Genomic DNA, 13,218 nt, shown 5'->3' on the forward strand with positions numbered 1-13,218 from the left:
CACAGTGTTTCTGCCCGGTTTCGAACCGGGGACCTTTCGCGTGTTAGGCGAACGTGATAACCACTACACTACAGAAACCCATTCTTGCAGATTTTTTGTGCCTTGCAAACCGAAAGTCTACGCTAAAGTACAATGCTTGAAAGGGGGTGATGAAAGCGACATTGTGGCAAAAAGCACTAGCGTGTGCACAGTGTTTATGCCCGGTTTCTAACTGGGGACCTTTCGTGTGTGAGGCGAACGTGGTAACCACTACACCACAGAAACCCACCACGATAGGCCTTTTCCGGTTGGAGGGTCGGAGGTTGGGGTCACCGTATTAGCTATTATTTGTTTCTGGTTATTTAAAAACCTGAGTTCAGTTTACCATCCTTGCAAATGATACTCTTGAGTAATGAAGAAAACAAGGAAGAAAGCCCATTTCAGATGCCTAGCTTGATACAAATACCATCCTCAAAACAGCCAGTACTGGCAAGATAGACTGAGTCATGGATATCACCTCTAGCTGTTCCACACACTTTTCTCACCAGATCAGAGGAAAACATACACCAATGGTCGTTAGGTTTTCCAACTCAGCTGACTAAGCAGGAGAGCCAAAGTCCGCATTCCTATTGCCTTTGGGTCCAGAAAACAAGTTTTCCTAAACACTTACAGCGATGGTCAGCAGGTTTTACTAGTCAGCTATTACAGAGTCTGCACTATAGGCACTGCAGCAAAACTTTGCCTGTGTAGGACCAGCAAACCAGCTCACCTAACATCTTCAGGCAAGGGTCTTCAATTTCTCCTGGTCGACTTATAAACAGTGAAGAAAAAGAGCTCCCAGTGAAGGTGTTGCACCTAAACTGTGCTTTATATTGGCAGATTTCACTTACGGCTGCAAGAGGGGCATGGTGTGGCAAGAGCTTTGAGTGTGCCTGACTGTGAAAAAGTTAAAGGTAAGCACTGTTTCTGCCCGGTTTCGAACCGGGGACCTTTCGCGTGTGAGGCGAACGTGATAACCACTACACTACAGAAACCCATTCATGCTGCTTTGTTGGGCCTTGCAAGTGGAAAGTCTACTCTAAAGTAGAATGCTTGAAAAGGGTTGCTGAAAGCGATATTGTAGCAAAAAGCACTAGCGTGTGCACAGTGTTTCTGCCCGGTTTCGAACCGGGGACCTTTCGCGTGTGAGGCGAACGTGATAACCACTACACTACAGAAACCCATTCATGCTGCTTTGTTGGGCCTTGCAAGTGGAAAGTCTACTCTAAAGTAGAATGCTTGAAAAGGGTTGCTGAAAGCGATATTGTAGCAAAAAGCACTAGCGTGTGCACAGTGTTTCTGCCCGGTTTCGAACCGGGGACCTTTCGCGTGTTAGGCGAACGTGATAACCACTACACTACAGAAACCCATTCATGCTGCTTTGTTGGGCCTTGCAAGTGGAAAGTCTACTCTAAAGTAGAATGCTTGAAAAGGGTTGCTGAAAGCGATATTGTAGCAAAAAGCACTAGCGTGTGCACAGTGTTTCTGCCCGGTTTCGAACCGGGGACCTTTCGCGTGTTAGGCGAACGTGATAACCACTACACTACAGAAACCCATTCTTGCAGATTTTTTGTGCCTTGCAAACCGAAAGTCTACGCTAAAGTACAATGCTTGAAAGGGGGTGATGAAAGCGACATTGTGGCAAAAAGCACTAGCGTGTGCACAGTGTTTCTGCCCGGTTTCTAACTGGGGACCTTTCGTGTGTGAGGCGAACGTGATAACCACTACACCACAGAAACCCACCACGATAGGCCTTTTCCGGTTGGAGGGTCGGAGGTTGGGGTCACCGTATTAGCTATTATTTGTTTCTGGTTATTTAAAAACCTGAGTTCAGTTTACCATCCTTGCAAATGATACTCTTGAGTAATGAAGAAAACAAGGAAGAAAGCCCATTTCAGATGCCTAGCTTGATACAAATACCATCCTCAAAACAGCCAGTACTGGCAAGATAGACTGAGTCATGGATATCACCTCTAGCTGTTCCACACACTTTTCTCACCAGATCAGAGGAAAACATACACCAATGGTCGTTAGGTTTTCCAACTCAGCTGACTAAGCAGGAGAGCCAAAGTCCGCATTCCTATTGCCTTTGGGTCCAGAAAACAAGTTTTCCTAAACACTTACAGCGATGGTCAGCAGGTTTTACTAGTCAGCTATTACAGAGTCTGCACTATAGGCACTGCAGCAAAACTTTGCCTGTGTAGGACCAGCAAACCAGCTCACCTAACATCTTCAGGCAAGGGTCTTCAATTTCTCCTGGTCGACTTATAAACAGTGAAGAAAAAGAGCTCCCAGTGAAGGTGTTGCACCTAAACTGTGCTTTATATTGGCAGATTTCACTTACGGCTGCAAGAGGGGCATGGTGTGGCAAGAGCTTTGAGTGTGCCTGACTGTGAAAAAGTTAAAGGTAAGCACTGTTTCTGCCCGGTTTCGAACCGGGGACCTTTCGCGTGTGAGGCGAACGTGATAACCACTACACTACAGAAACCCATTCATGCTGCTTTGTTGGGCCTTGCAAGTGGAAAGTCTACTCTAAAGTAGAATGCTTGAAAAGGGTTGCTGAAAGCGATATTGTAGCAAAAAGCACTAGCGTGTGCACAGTGTTTCTGCCCGGTTTCGAACCGGGGACCTTTCGCGTGTGAGGCGAACGTGATAACCACTACACTACAGAAACCCATTCATGCTGCTTTGTTGGGCCTTGCAAGTGGAAAGTCTACTCTAAAGTAGAATGCTTGAAAAGGGTTGCTGAAAGCGATATTGTAGCAAAAAGCACTAGCGTGTGCACAGTGTTTCTGCCCGGTTTCGAACCGGGGACCTTTCGCGTGTTAGGCGAACGTGATAACCACTACACTACAGAAACCCATTCATGCTGCTTTGTTGGGCCTTGCAAGTGGAAAGTCTACTCTAAAGTAGAATGCTTGAAAAGGGTTGCTGAAAGCGATATTGTAGCAAAAAGCACTAGCGTGTGCACAGTGTTTCTGCCCGGTTTCGAACCGGGGACCTTTCGCGTGTTAGGCGAACGTGATAACCACTACACTACAGAAACCCATTCTTGCAGATTTTTTGTGCCTTGCAAACCGAAAGTCTACGCTAAAGTACAATGCTTGAAAGGGGGTGATGAAAGCGACATTGTGGCAAAAAGCACTAGCGTGTGCACAGTGTTTCTGCCCGGTTTCTAACTGGGGACCTTTCGTGTGTGAGGCGAACGTGATAACCACTACACCACAGAAACCCACCACGATAGGCCTTTTCCGGTTGGAGGGTCGGAGGTTGGGGTCACCGTATTAGCTATTATTTGTTTCTGGTTATTTAAAAACCTGAGTTCAGTTTACCATCCTTGCAAATGATACTCTTGAGTAATGAAGAAAACAAGGAAGAAAGCCCATTTCAGATGCCTAGCTTGATACAAATACCATCCTCAAAACAGCCAGTACTGGCAAGATAGACTGAGTCATGGATATCACCTCTAGCTGTTCCACACACTTTTCTCACCAGATCAGAGGAAAACATACACCAATGGTCGTTAGGTTTTCCAACTCAGCTGACTAAGCAGGAGAGCCAAAGTTCGCATTCCTATTGCCTTTGGGTCCAGAAAACAAGTTTTCCTAAACACTTACAGCGATGGTCAGCAGGTTTTACTAGTCAGCTATTACAGAGTCTGCACTATAGGCACTGCAGCAAAACTTTGCCTGTGTAGGACCAGCAAACCAGCTCACCTAACATCTTCAGGCAAGGGTCTTCAATTTCTCCTGGTCGACTTATAAACAGTGAAGAAAAAGAGCTCCCAGTGAAGGTGTTGCACCTAAACTGCGCTTTATATTGGCAGATTTCACTTACGGCTGCAAGAGGGGCATGGTGTGGCAAGAGCTTTGAGTGTGCCTGACTGTGAAAAAGTTAAAGGTAAGCACTGTTTCTGCCTGGTTTCGAACCGGGGACCTTTCGCGTGTGAGGCGAACGTGATAACCACTACACTACAGAAACCTATTCATGCTGCTTTGTTGGGCCTTGCAAGTGGAAAGTCTACTCTAAAGTAGAATGCTTGAAAAGGGTTGCTGAAAGCGATATTGTAGCAAAAAGCACTAGCGTGTGCACAGTGTTTCTGCCCGGTTTCGAACCGGGGACCTTTCGCGTGTTAGGCGAACGTGGTAACCACTACACTACAGAAACCCATTCTTGCAGATTTTTTGTGCCTTGCAAACCGAAAGTCTACGCTAAAGTACAATGCTTGAAAGGGGGTGATGAAAGCGACATTGTGGCAAAAAGCACTAGCGTGTGCACAGTGTTTATGCCCGGTTTCTAACTGGGGACCTTTCGTGTGTGAGGCGAACGTGGTAACCACTACACCACAGAAACCCACCACGATAGGCCTTTTCCGGTTGGAGGGTCGGAGGTTGGGGTCACCGTATTAGCTATTATTTGTTTCTGGTTATTTAAAAACCTGAGTTCAGTTTACCATCCTTGCAAATGATACTCTTGAGTAATGAAGAAAACAAGGAAGAAAGCCCATTTCAGATGCCTAGCTTGATACAAATACCATCCTCAAAACAGCCAGTACTGGCAAGATAGACTGAGTCATGGATATCACCTCTAGCTGTTCCACACACTTTTCTCACCAGATCAGAGGAAAACATACACCAATGGTCGTTAGGTTTTCCAACTCAGCTGACTAAGCAGGAGAGCCAAAGTCCGCATTCCTATTGCCTTTGGGTCCAGAAAACAAGTTTTCCTAAACACTTACAGCGATGGTCAGCAGGTTTTACTAGTCAGCTATTACAGAGTCTGCACTATAGGCACTGCAGCAAAACTTTGCCTGTGTAGGACCAGCAAACCAGCTCACCTAACATCTTCAGGCAAGGGTCTTCAATTTCTCCTGGTCGACTTATAAACAGTGAAGAAAAAGAGCTCCCAGTGAAGGTGTTGCACCTAAACTGTGCTTTATATTGGCAGATTTCACTTACGGCTGCAAGAGGGGCATGGTGTGGCAAGAGCTTTGAGTGTGCCTGACTGTGAAAAAGTTAAAGGTAAGCACTGTTTCTGCCCGGTTTCGAACCGGGGACCTTTCGCGTGTGAGGCGAACGTGATAACCACTACACTACAGAAACCCATTCATGCTGCTTTGTTGGGCCTTGCAAGTGGAAAGTCTACTCTAAAGTAGAATGCTTGAAAAGGGTTGCTGAAAGCGATATTGTAGCAAAAAGCACTAGCGTGTGCACAGTGTTTCTGCCCGGTTTCGAACCGGGGACCTTTCGCGTGTTAGGCGAACGTGATAACCACTACACTACAGAAACCCATTCTTGCAGATTTTTTGTGCCTTGCAAACCGAAAGTCTACGCTAAAGTACAATGCTTGAAAGGGGGTGATGAAAGCGACATTGTGGCAAAAAGCACTAGCGTGTGCACAGTGTTTCTGCCCGGTTTCTAACTGGGGACCTTTCGTGTGTGAGGCGAACGTGATAACCACTACACCACAGAAACCCACCACGATAGGCCTTTTCCGGTTGGAGGGTCGGAGGTTGGGGTCACCGTATTAGCTATTATTTGTTTCTGGTTATTTAAAAACCTGAGTTCAGTTTACCATCCTTGCAAATGATACTCTTGAGTAATGAAGAAAACAAGGAAGAAAGCCCATTTCAGATGCCTAGCTTGATACAAATACCATCCTCAAAACAGCCAGTACTGGCAAGATAGACTGAGTCATGGATATCACCTCTAGCTGTTCCACACACTTTTCTCACCAGATCAGAGGAAAACATACACCAATGGTCGTTAGGTTTTCCAACTCAGCTGACTAAGCAGGAGAGCCAAAGTTCGCATTCCTATTGCCTTTGGGTCCAGAAAACAAGTTTTCCTAAACACTTACAGCGATGGTCAGCAGGTTTTACTAGTCAGCTATTACAGAGTCTGCACTATAGGCACTGCAGCAAAACTTTGCCTGTGTAGGACCAGCAAACCAGCTCACCTAACATCTTCAGGCAAGGGTCTTCAATTTCTCCTGGTCGACTTATAAACAGTGAAGAAAAAGAGCTCCCAGTGAAGGTGTTGCACCTAAACTGTGCTTTATATTGGCAGATTTCACTTACGGCTGCAAGAGGGGCATGGTGTGGCAAGAGCTTTGAGTGTGCCTGACTGTGAAAAAGTTAAAGGTAAGCACTGTTTCTGCCTGGTTTCGAACCGGGGACCTTTCGCGTGTGAGGCGAACGTGATAACCACTACACTACAGAAATCTCTTCATGCTATTTTGTTGGGCCTTGCAAATGGAAAGTCTACTCTAAAGTAGAATGCTTGAAAAGGGTTGCTGAAAGCGATATTGTAGCAAAAAGCACTAGCGTGTGCACAGTGTTTCTGCCCGGTTTCGAACCGGGGACCTTTCGCGTGTTAGGCGAACGTGATAACCACTACACTACAGAAACCCATTCTTGCAGATTTTTTGTGCCTTGCAAACCGAAAGTCTACGCTAAAGTACAATGCTTGAAAGGGGGTGATGAAAGCGACATTGTGGCAAAAAGCACTAGCGTGTGCACAGTGTTTCTGCCCGGTTTCTAACTGGGGATCTTTCGTGTGTGAGGCGAACGTGATTACCACTACACCACAGAAACCCACCACGATAGGCCTTTTCCGGTTGGAGGGTCGGAGGTTGGGGTCACCGTATTAGCTATTATTTGTTTCTGGTTATTTAAAAACCTGAGTTCAGTTTACCATCCTTGCAAATGATACTCTTGAGTAATGAAGAAAACAAGGAAGAAAGCCCATTTCAGATGCCTAGCTTGATACAAATACCATCCTCAAAACAGCCAGTACTGGCAAGATAGACTGAGTCATGGATATCACCTCTAGCTGTTCCACACACTTTTCTCACCAGATCAGAGGAAAACATACACCAATGGTCGTTAGGTTTTCCAACTCAGCTGACTAAGCAGGAGAGCCAAAGTCCGCATTCCTATTGCCTTTGGGTCCAGAAAACAAGTTTTCCTAAACACTTACAGCGATGGTCAGCAGGTTTTACTAGTCAGCTTTTATAGAGTCTGCACTATAGGCACTGCAGCAAAACTTTGCCTGTGTAGGACCAGCAAACCAGCTCACCTAACATCTTCAGGCAAGGGTCTTCAATTTCTCCTGGTCGACTTATAAACAGTGAAGAAAAAGAGCTCCCAGTGAAGGTGTTGCACCTAAACTGTGCTTTATATTGGCAGATTTCACTTACGGCTGCAAGAGGGGCATGGTGTGGCAAGAGCTTTGAGTGTGCCTGACTGTGAAAAAGTTTAAGGTAAGCACTGTTTCTGCCCGGTTTCGAACCGGGGACCTTTCGCGTGTGAGGCAAACGTGATAACCACTACACTACAGAAACCCATTCTTGCAGATTTTTTGTGCCTTGCAAACCGAAAGTCTACGCTAAAGTACAATGCTTGAAAGGGGGTGATGAAAGCGACATTGTGGCAAAAAGCACTAGCGTGTGCACAGTGTTTCTGCCCGGTTTCTAACTGGGGATCTTTCGTGTGTGAGGCGAACGTGATTACCACTACACCACAGAAACCCCCCACGATAGGCCTTTTCCGGTTGGAGGGTCGGAGGTTGGGGTCACCGTATTAGCTATTATTTGTTTCTGGTTATTTAAAAACCTGAGTTCAGTTTACCATCCTTGCAAATGATACTCTTGAGTAATGAAGAAAACAAGGAAGAAAGCCCATTTCAGATGCCTAGCTTGATACAAATACCATCCTCAAAACAGCCAGTACTGGCAAGATAGACTGAGTCATGGATATCACCTCTAGCTGTTCCACACACTTTTCTCACCAGATCAGAGGAAAACATACACCAATGGTCGTTAGGTTTTCCAACTCAGCTGACTAAGCAGGAGAGCCAAAGTCCGCATTCCTATTGCCTTTGGGTCCAGAAAACAAGTTTTCCTAAACACTTACAGCGATGGTCAGCAGGTTTTACTAGTCAGCTTTTACAGAGTCTGCACTATAGGCACTGCAGCAAAACTTTGCCTGTGTAGGACCAGCAAACCAGCTCACCTAACATCTTCAGGCAAGGGTCTTCAATTTCTCCTGGTCGACTTATAAACAGTGAAGAAAAAGAGCTCCCAGTGAAGGTGTTGCACCTAAACTGTGTTTTATATTGGCAGATTTCACTTACGGCTGCAAGAGGGGCATGGTGTGGCAAGAGCTTTGAGTGTGCCTGACTGTGAAAAAGTTAAAGGTAAGCACTGTTTTTGCCCGGTTTCGAACCGGGGACCTTTCGCGTGTGAGGCGAACGTGATAACCACTACACTACAGAAACCTATTCATGCTGCGTTGTTGGGCCTTGCAAATGGAAAGTCTACTCTAAAGTAGAATGCTTGAAAAGGGTTGCTGAAAGCGATATTGTAGCAAAAAGCACTAGCGTGTGCACAGTGTTTCTGCCCGGTTTCGAACCGGGGATCTTTCGCGTGTTAGGCGAACGTGATAACCACTACACTACAGAAACCCATTCTAGAAGATTTTTTGTGCCTTGCAAACCGAAAGTCTACGCTAAAGTACAATGCTTGAAAGGGGGTGATGAAAGCGACATTGTGGCAAAAAGCACTAGCGTGTGCACAGTGTTTCTGCCCGGTTTCTAACTGGGGATCTTTCGTGTGTGAGGCGAACGTGATTACCACTACACCACAGAAACCCACCACGATAGGCCTTTTCCGGTTGGAGGGTCGGAGGTTGGGGTCACCGTATTAGCTATTATTTGTTTCTGGTTATTTAAAAACCTGAGTTCAGTTTACCATCCTTGCAAATGATACTCTTGAGTAATGAAGAAAACAAGGAAGAAAGCCCATTTCAGATGCCTAGCTTGATACAAATACCATCCTCAAAACAGCCAGTACTGGCAAGATAGACTGAGTCATGGATATCACCTCTAGCTGTTCCACACACTTTTCTCACCAGATCAGAGGAAAACATACACCAATGGTCGTTAGGTTTTCCAACTCAGCTGACTAAGCAGGAGAGCCAAAGTCAGCATTCCTATTGCCTTTGGGTCCAGATAACAAGTTTTCCTAAACACTTACAGCGATGGTCAGCAGGTTTTACTAGTCAGCTTTTACAGAGTCTGCACTATAGGCACTGCAGCAAAACTTTGCCTGTGTAGGACCAGCAAACCAGCTCACCTAACATCTTCAGGCAAGGGTCTTCAATTTCTTCTGGTCGACTTATAAACAGTGAAGAAAAAGAGCTCCCAGTGAAGGTGTTGCACCTAAACTGTGCTTTATATTGGCAGATTTCACTTACGGCTGCAAGAGGGGCATGGTGTGGCAAGAGCTTTGAGTTTGCCTGACTGTGAAAAAGTTAAAGGTAAACACTGTTTCTGCCCGGTTTCGTACCGGGGACCTTTCGCGTGTGAGGCGAACGTGATAACCACTACACTACAGAAACCTATTCGTGCTGCTTTGTTGGGCCTTGCAAATGGAAAGTCTACTCTAAAGTAGAATGCTTGAAAAGGGTTGCTGAAAGCGATATTGTAGCATAAAGCACTAGCGTGTGCACAGTGTTTCTGCCCGGTTTCGAACCGGGGACCTTTCGCGTGTTAGGCGAACGTGATAACCACTACACTACAGAAACCCATTCTTGCAGATTTATTGTGCCTTGCAAACCGAAAGTCTACGCTAAAGTACAATGCTTGAAAGAGGGTGATGAAAGCGACATTGTGGCAAAAAGCACTAGCGTGTGCACAGTGTTTCTGCCCGGTTTCTAACTGGGGACCTTTCGTGTGTGAGGCGAACGTGATTACCACTACACCACAGAAACCCACCACGATAGGCCTTTTCCGGTTGGAGGGTCGGAGGTTGGGGTCACCGTATTAGCTATTATTTGTTTCTGGTTATTTAAAAACCTGAGTTCAGTTTACCATCCTTGCAAATGATACTCTTGAGTAATGAAGAAAACAAGGAAGAAAGCCCATTTCAGATGCCTAGCTTGATACAAATACCATCCTCAAAACAGCCAGTACTGGCAAGAAAGACTGAGTCATGGATATCACCTCTAGCTGTTCCACACACTTTTCCTGACGCCTCCATGGCAGCACACACTGGGTTGTGACTCCGCCCCCACAACCTGACAGGATTGGTTAGCTATAAATTTGAAGGGGAGACACCCCGCTGCATTCTCTTTTTTATCCTCACCTGACAGATTGGGATATGCAGCTTGCTCCTGTTGTCAAGATAAAGAAAAAGAAAAAGCCTCTTACCGCACTCGCCCCAGCAGGTTCAAGCCTCTCCTGTTTGGAAGTCCCTCCTGTACAGTCTCTAAAGGAGCTTCTATGGAGGGAACCCCCGGTCTGGTGGTCTCAGGGGGCGTCTGGACATCTGGCACAGTAAGCTTTAAAGAAGCTTCATATTTTTGCAGTGGTCTCCTTTTCCTTTTTGCCTGTACCTTTGTCTGTAGTTTACTTATGGTGTTTCTCTGCTTAGAGGCCTGCTGGCACTTGTTGTCCACCGCTGTAGGAACTGTCATGGCCGCCGAGGCCGCCTCCTCCACTCTGCAATTGGCCTCAGGGCTTAGTTCTGCCTTGGGAAGGTAATGCCCTTCTCCAAGATGGCGCCGAGGCGCTCGGGACGTTCTGCGCATGCGCGGGAGCGTCATTTTGCCGCAACGGCGGCGGCAGATTTAAAAACACAGGCATTTCTGTGATTTTTGCTGAGCAGTATCACAGATGCCTGAATGTTCACCGGCCTTCAACTGCTTTGCCAGAAAACGACTCAGCAAGACCAGGTAAGTCAATTTTATTCAATTTAGCCTTTTTTAAATAAATAAATAATATATTAAAAGAAAGAGTAAGTTTTAAAAAAAAAAAAAAAAAAAAGTTTTTTTCCTTTCTCTTAATTTCCTTCAGTCTACACTGTCTACTATCACTATGGAGACCACTGCCCGCGCAGACCACCATCAGCAAACGAGGTAAGAGGCTATTCGTTATTGGTAAGTATTGAAGAAGGGGAGAGAAAAAAGAGAGCCAACCACTAACGCTGCGTTTTTGGCAGCCCCACCAGGTCAAGAGCCGCAAGTTCCAGGCGTGAGAGGACATCAAGCCATGGGTCAAGCAAGAAGTCCCGCAGAAGCCGCTCAAGATCCTCTTCTCGCCACCGAAGACATAGCCGCTCACGTCACAGCCGCTCAAGACGCAGCCGCTCCCGTCACAGTCGGTCACACCGCAGACGGTCACCTTCATCGCACCGCCAAAGCCGCCACACCCGTCCTGCAGCAAACGCTTGCTGGGTATGCGGCGCACCAGCCTTGCCAGATAAACTAGTCTGCAGATCCTGCTTCAATGAGGCAGCAAAGGACAAAGAGCTAGACGCAGCAATGGCTACGGAGCTCATAAGAGAATCTGTGCGGGAATCCATAAGGGAGACAACAGCACCTCTAATCGATAGGCCTACGCCTAGCACATTGGTGGCGGATGACAGCCAACCCCAGGCATCAGAACCCTCCTCAGGAGATGAGGAACAGGACATGTCAGCAGATTTTGACTTTTCCCTGGTACAGCCTTTCGCAAAGTCAGTCAAAGAAGCGATAGGCTGGGAAGAAGATAAAGAGGAACCGCAGAAAGTCCGGAAATATTTCCCAAATTTAAGGAAAGAACCAGAGAATTTCCCTTTTATAGGTGAACTGGAGGATCTAATTAAAGATGAGTGGGAAAGATCTGATAAGCGGTCCAGTCTCACCAACAGACTGACAAAAATGTATCCTCTGAAGGAGTCAAAAGTCAAAACATTGATGAACGCTCCAGTAGTCGACTCCTCCTTGATGCGTCTTGCACGGCATGTCACTCTGCCTATTGAAGACGCAGTTTCCTTTCGGGATGTTCTGGATCGGAAATTGGATCTAGAATTGAAGAAAGCATACTCCACTGCTGGGGGCGCATGCAGACCAGCAATTACCACAGCAGCAGTGGCCAAAGCCATATCAGGTTGGGCAACCAAGGTGGAGAAGGATCTGCAAGACGGTACCGAAATAGATAAAATAATATCTTCTCTTCAGGAGATCAAGTTGGCAGGTGACTTTGTGGCAGAAGCCTCAGTGGATATTATAAGATCCTCGGCGAGATCAATGCTAGCCTCAGTCACAGCAAGAAGGGCCTTGTGGCTGAAACCATGGATGGCCGATACTGCATCCAAAACAAACTGGTGCAGGATTCCATATGATGGCTCAAACCTGTTCGGGTCTAAATTGGACACCGCTATTTCGAAGGTAACAGGAGGGAAGTCGGGATTAATTCCCTCGGATAGAAAACCCAAGGCCCAAAAGGGTTCCTTCTTCAGGCGCAACCTTCCTGAGAAATATAGGGAAGCTAGAGCCTACCGTCCTGGTAGGGAGTTTAGAAGGGACTGGAAGAACACAAGACCTTCCTTCCTAAGGATGCAGAAGTCCAAGCCTACCCCGGTAGGGGAGCAGCAGAAGTCCTTTTGAAGGTTCGCCTGCCCACTCAGTACAGGTGGGCGCCAGGCTCAAGGACTTCGCACAGATTTGGTCAAGCCATATAGAGGACCAGTGGACTCTCTCCACGATCAAATTTGGACACAAGTGGAAATTTATGGGCAAAATTCCAAAGAATCACTTCCAATCAACAAGAATGCCATCTTCACTAGTCAAAAGGAAGTTACTATTAAAATATATAGTGGAATTGAAGGAGAAAGGGGCAATACTGGAAGTTCCGTCAGATCAAAAGGGGAGGGGGTTCTATTCCCCACTATTCTTGGTAAAGAAGAAGACCGGAGACTTACGCCCTGTATTGGATTTAAAAAATCTCAACAGGAACATAAAAACAGAGGCCTTCAAAATGGAGAGTCTGCAGTCTATACTTCTGGCAGTGAACCTGGGCGACTGGATGCTCTCAGTAGATTTATCAGACGCTTATCTACATATTCCGATTCATCCCGCCTTTCAAAAATTCCTCCGATTTGCCATCAACAAAAGTCACTTCCAATTTCAGTGCCTTCCTTTCGGCATCTCGTCGGCTCCCAGGACATTTACCAAGGTCCTTCTACCCTTGGTTGCATTCCTCAGGGAGAAAGGTCTGCGAGTCCACCATTATTTGGACGACATCCTGCTCTTGGCAGAAGATCAAGAAACCTTGCTATGCCATCAGAAGATCTTACTCACGACTCTCCAAGACTTCGGCTGGTTAGTCAACTGGAAAAAGAGCAGCTTACAACCCACTCAGAACATGGTATTCTTGG

General features: G+C 46.4%; 5 non-coding genes across 5 annotated transcripts; all 5 read right to left on the minus strand.

Annotated features, from left to right (window-relative positions):
• Nucleotides 1-940: 940 nt before the first annotated feature.
• Nucleotides 941-1,013, minus strand: TRNAV-CAC (transfer RNA valine (anticodon CAC)). Its single transcript has one exon. It is a non-coding gene; the product is annotated as a tRNA-Val (tRNA).
• Nucleotides 1,014-1,126: 113 nt separating this feature from the next.
• Nucleotides 1,127-1,199, minus strand: TRNAV-CAC (transfer RNA valine (anticodon CAC)). Its single transcript has one exon. It is a non-coding gene; the product is annotated as a tRNA-Val (tRNA).
• Nucleotides 1,200-2,433: 1,234 nt separating this feature from the next.
• TRNAV-CAC (transfer RNA valine (anticodon CAC)) lies at nucleotides 2,434-2,506 on the minus strand. Its single transcript has one exon. It is a non-coding gene; the product is annotated as a tRNA-Val (tRNA).
• A 113-nt stretch (nucleotides 2,507-2,619) lies between these two features.
• On the minus strand, nucleotides 2,620-2,692 carry TRNAV-CAC (transfer RNA valine (anticodon CAC)). The gene has a single exon. It is a non-coding gene; the product is annotated as a tRNA-Val (tRNA).
• Nucleotides 2,693-5,047: 2,355 nt separating this feature from the next.
• On the minus strand, nucleotides 5,048-5,120 carry TRNAV-CAC (transfer RNA valine (anticodon CAC)). Its single transcript has one exon. It is a non-coding gene; the product is annotated as a tRNA-Val (tRNA).
• Between the last annotated feature and the right edge of the window lie 8,098 nt (nucleotides 5,121-13,218).

Source organism: Aquarana catesbeiana, linkage group LG03, assembly GCF_042186555.1.
Source record: "Aquarana catesbeiana isolate 2022-GZ linkage group LG03, ASM4218655v1, whole genome shotgun sequence".
Taxonomy (NCBI): Eukaryota; Metazoa; Chordata; class Amphibia; order Anura; family Ranidae; genus Aquarana; species Aquarana catesbeiana.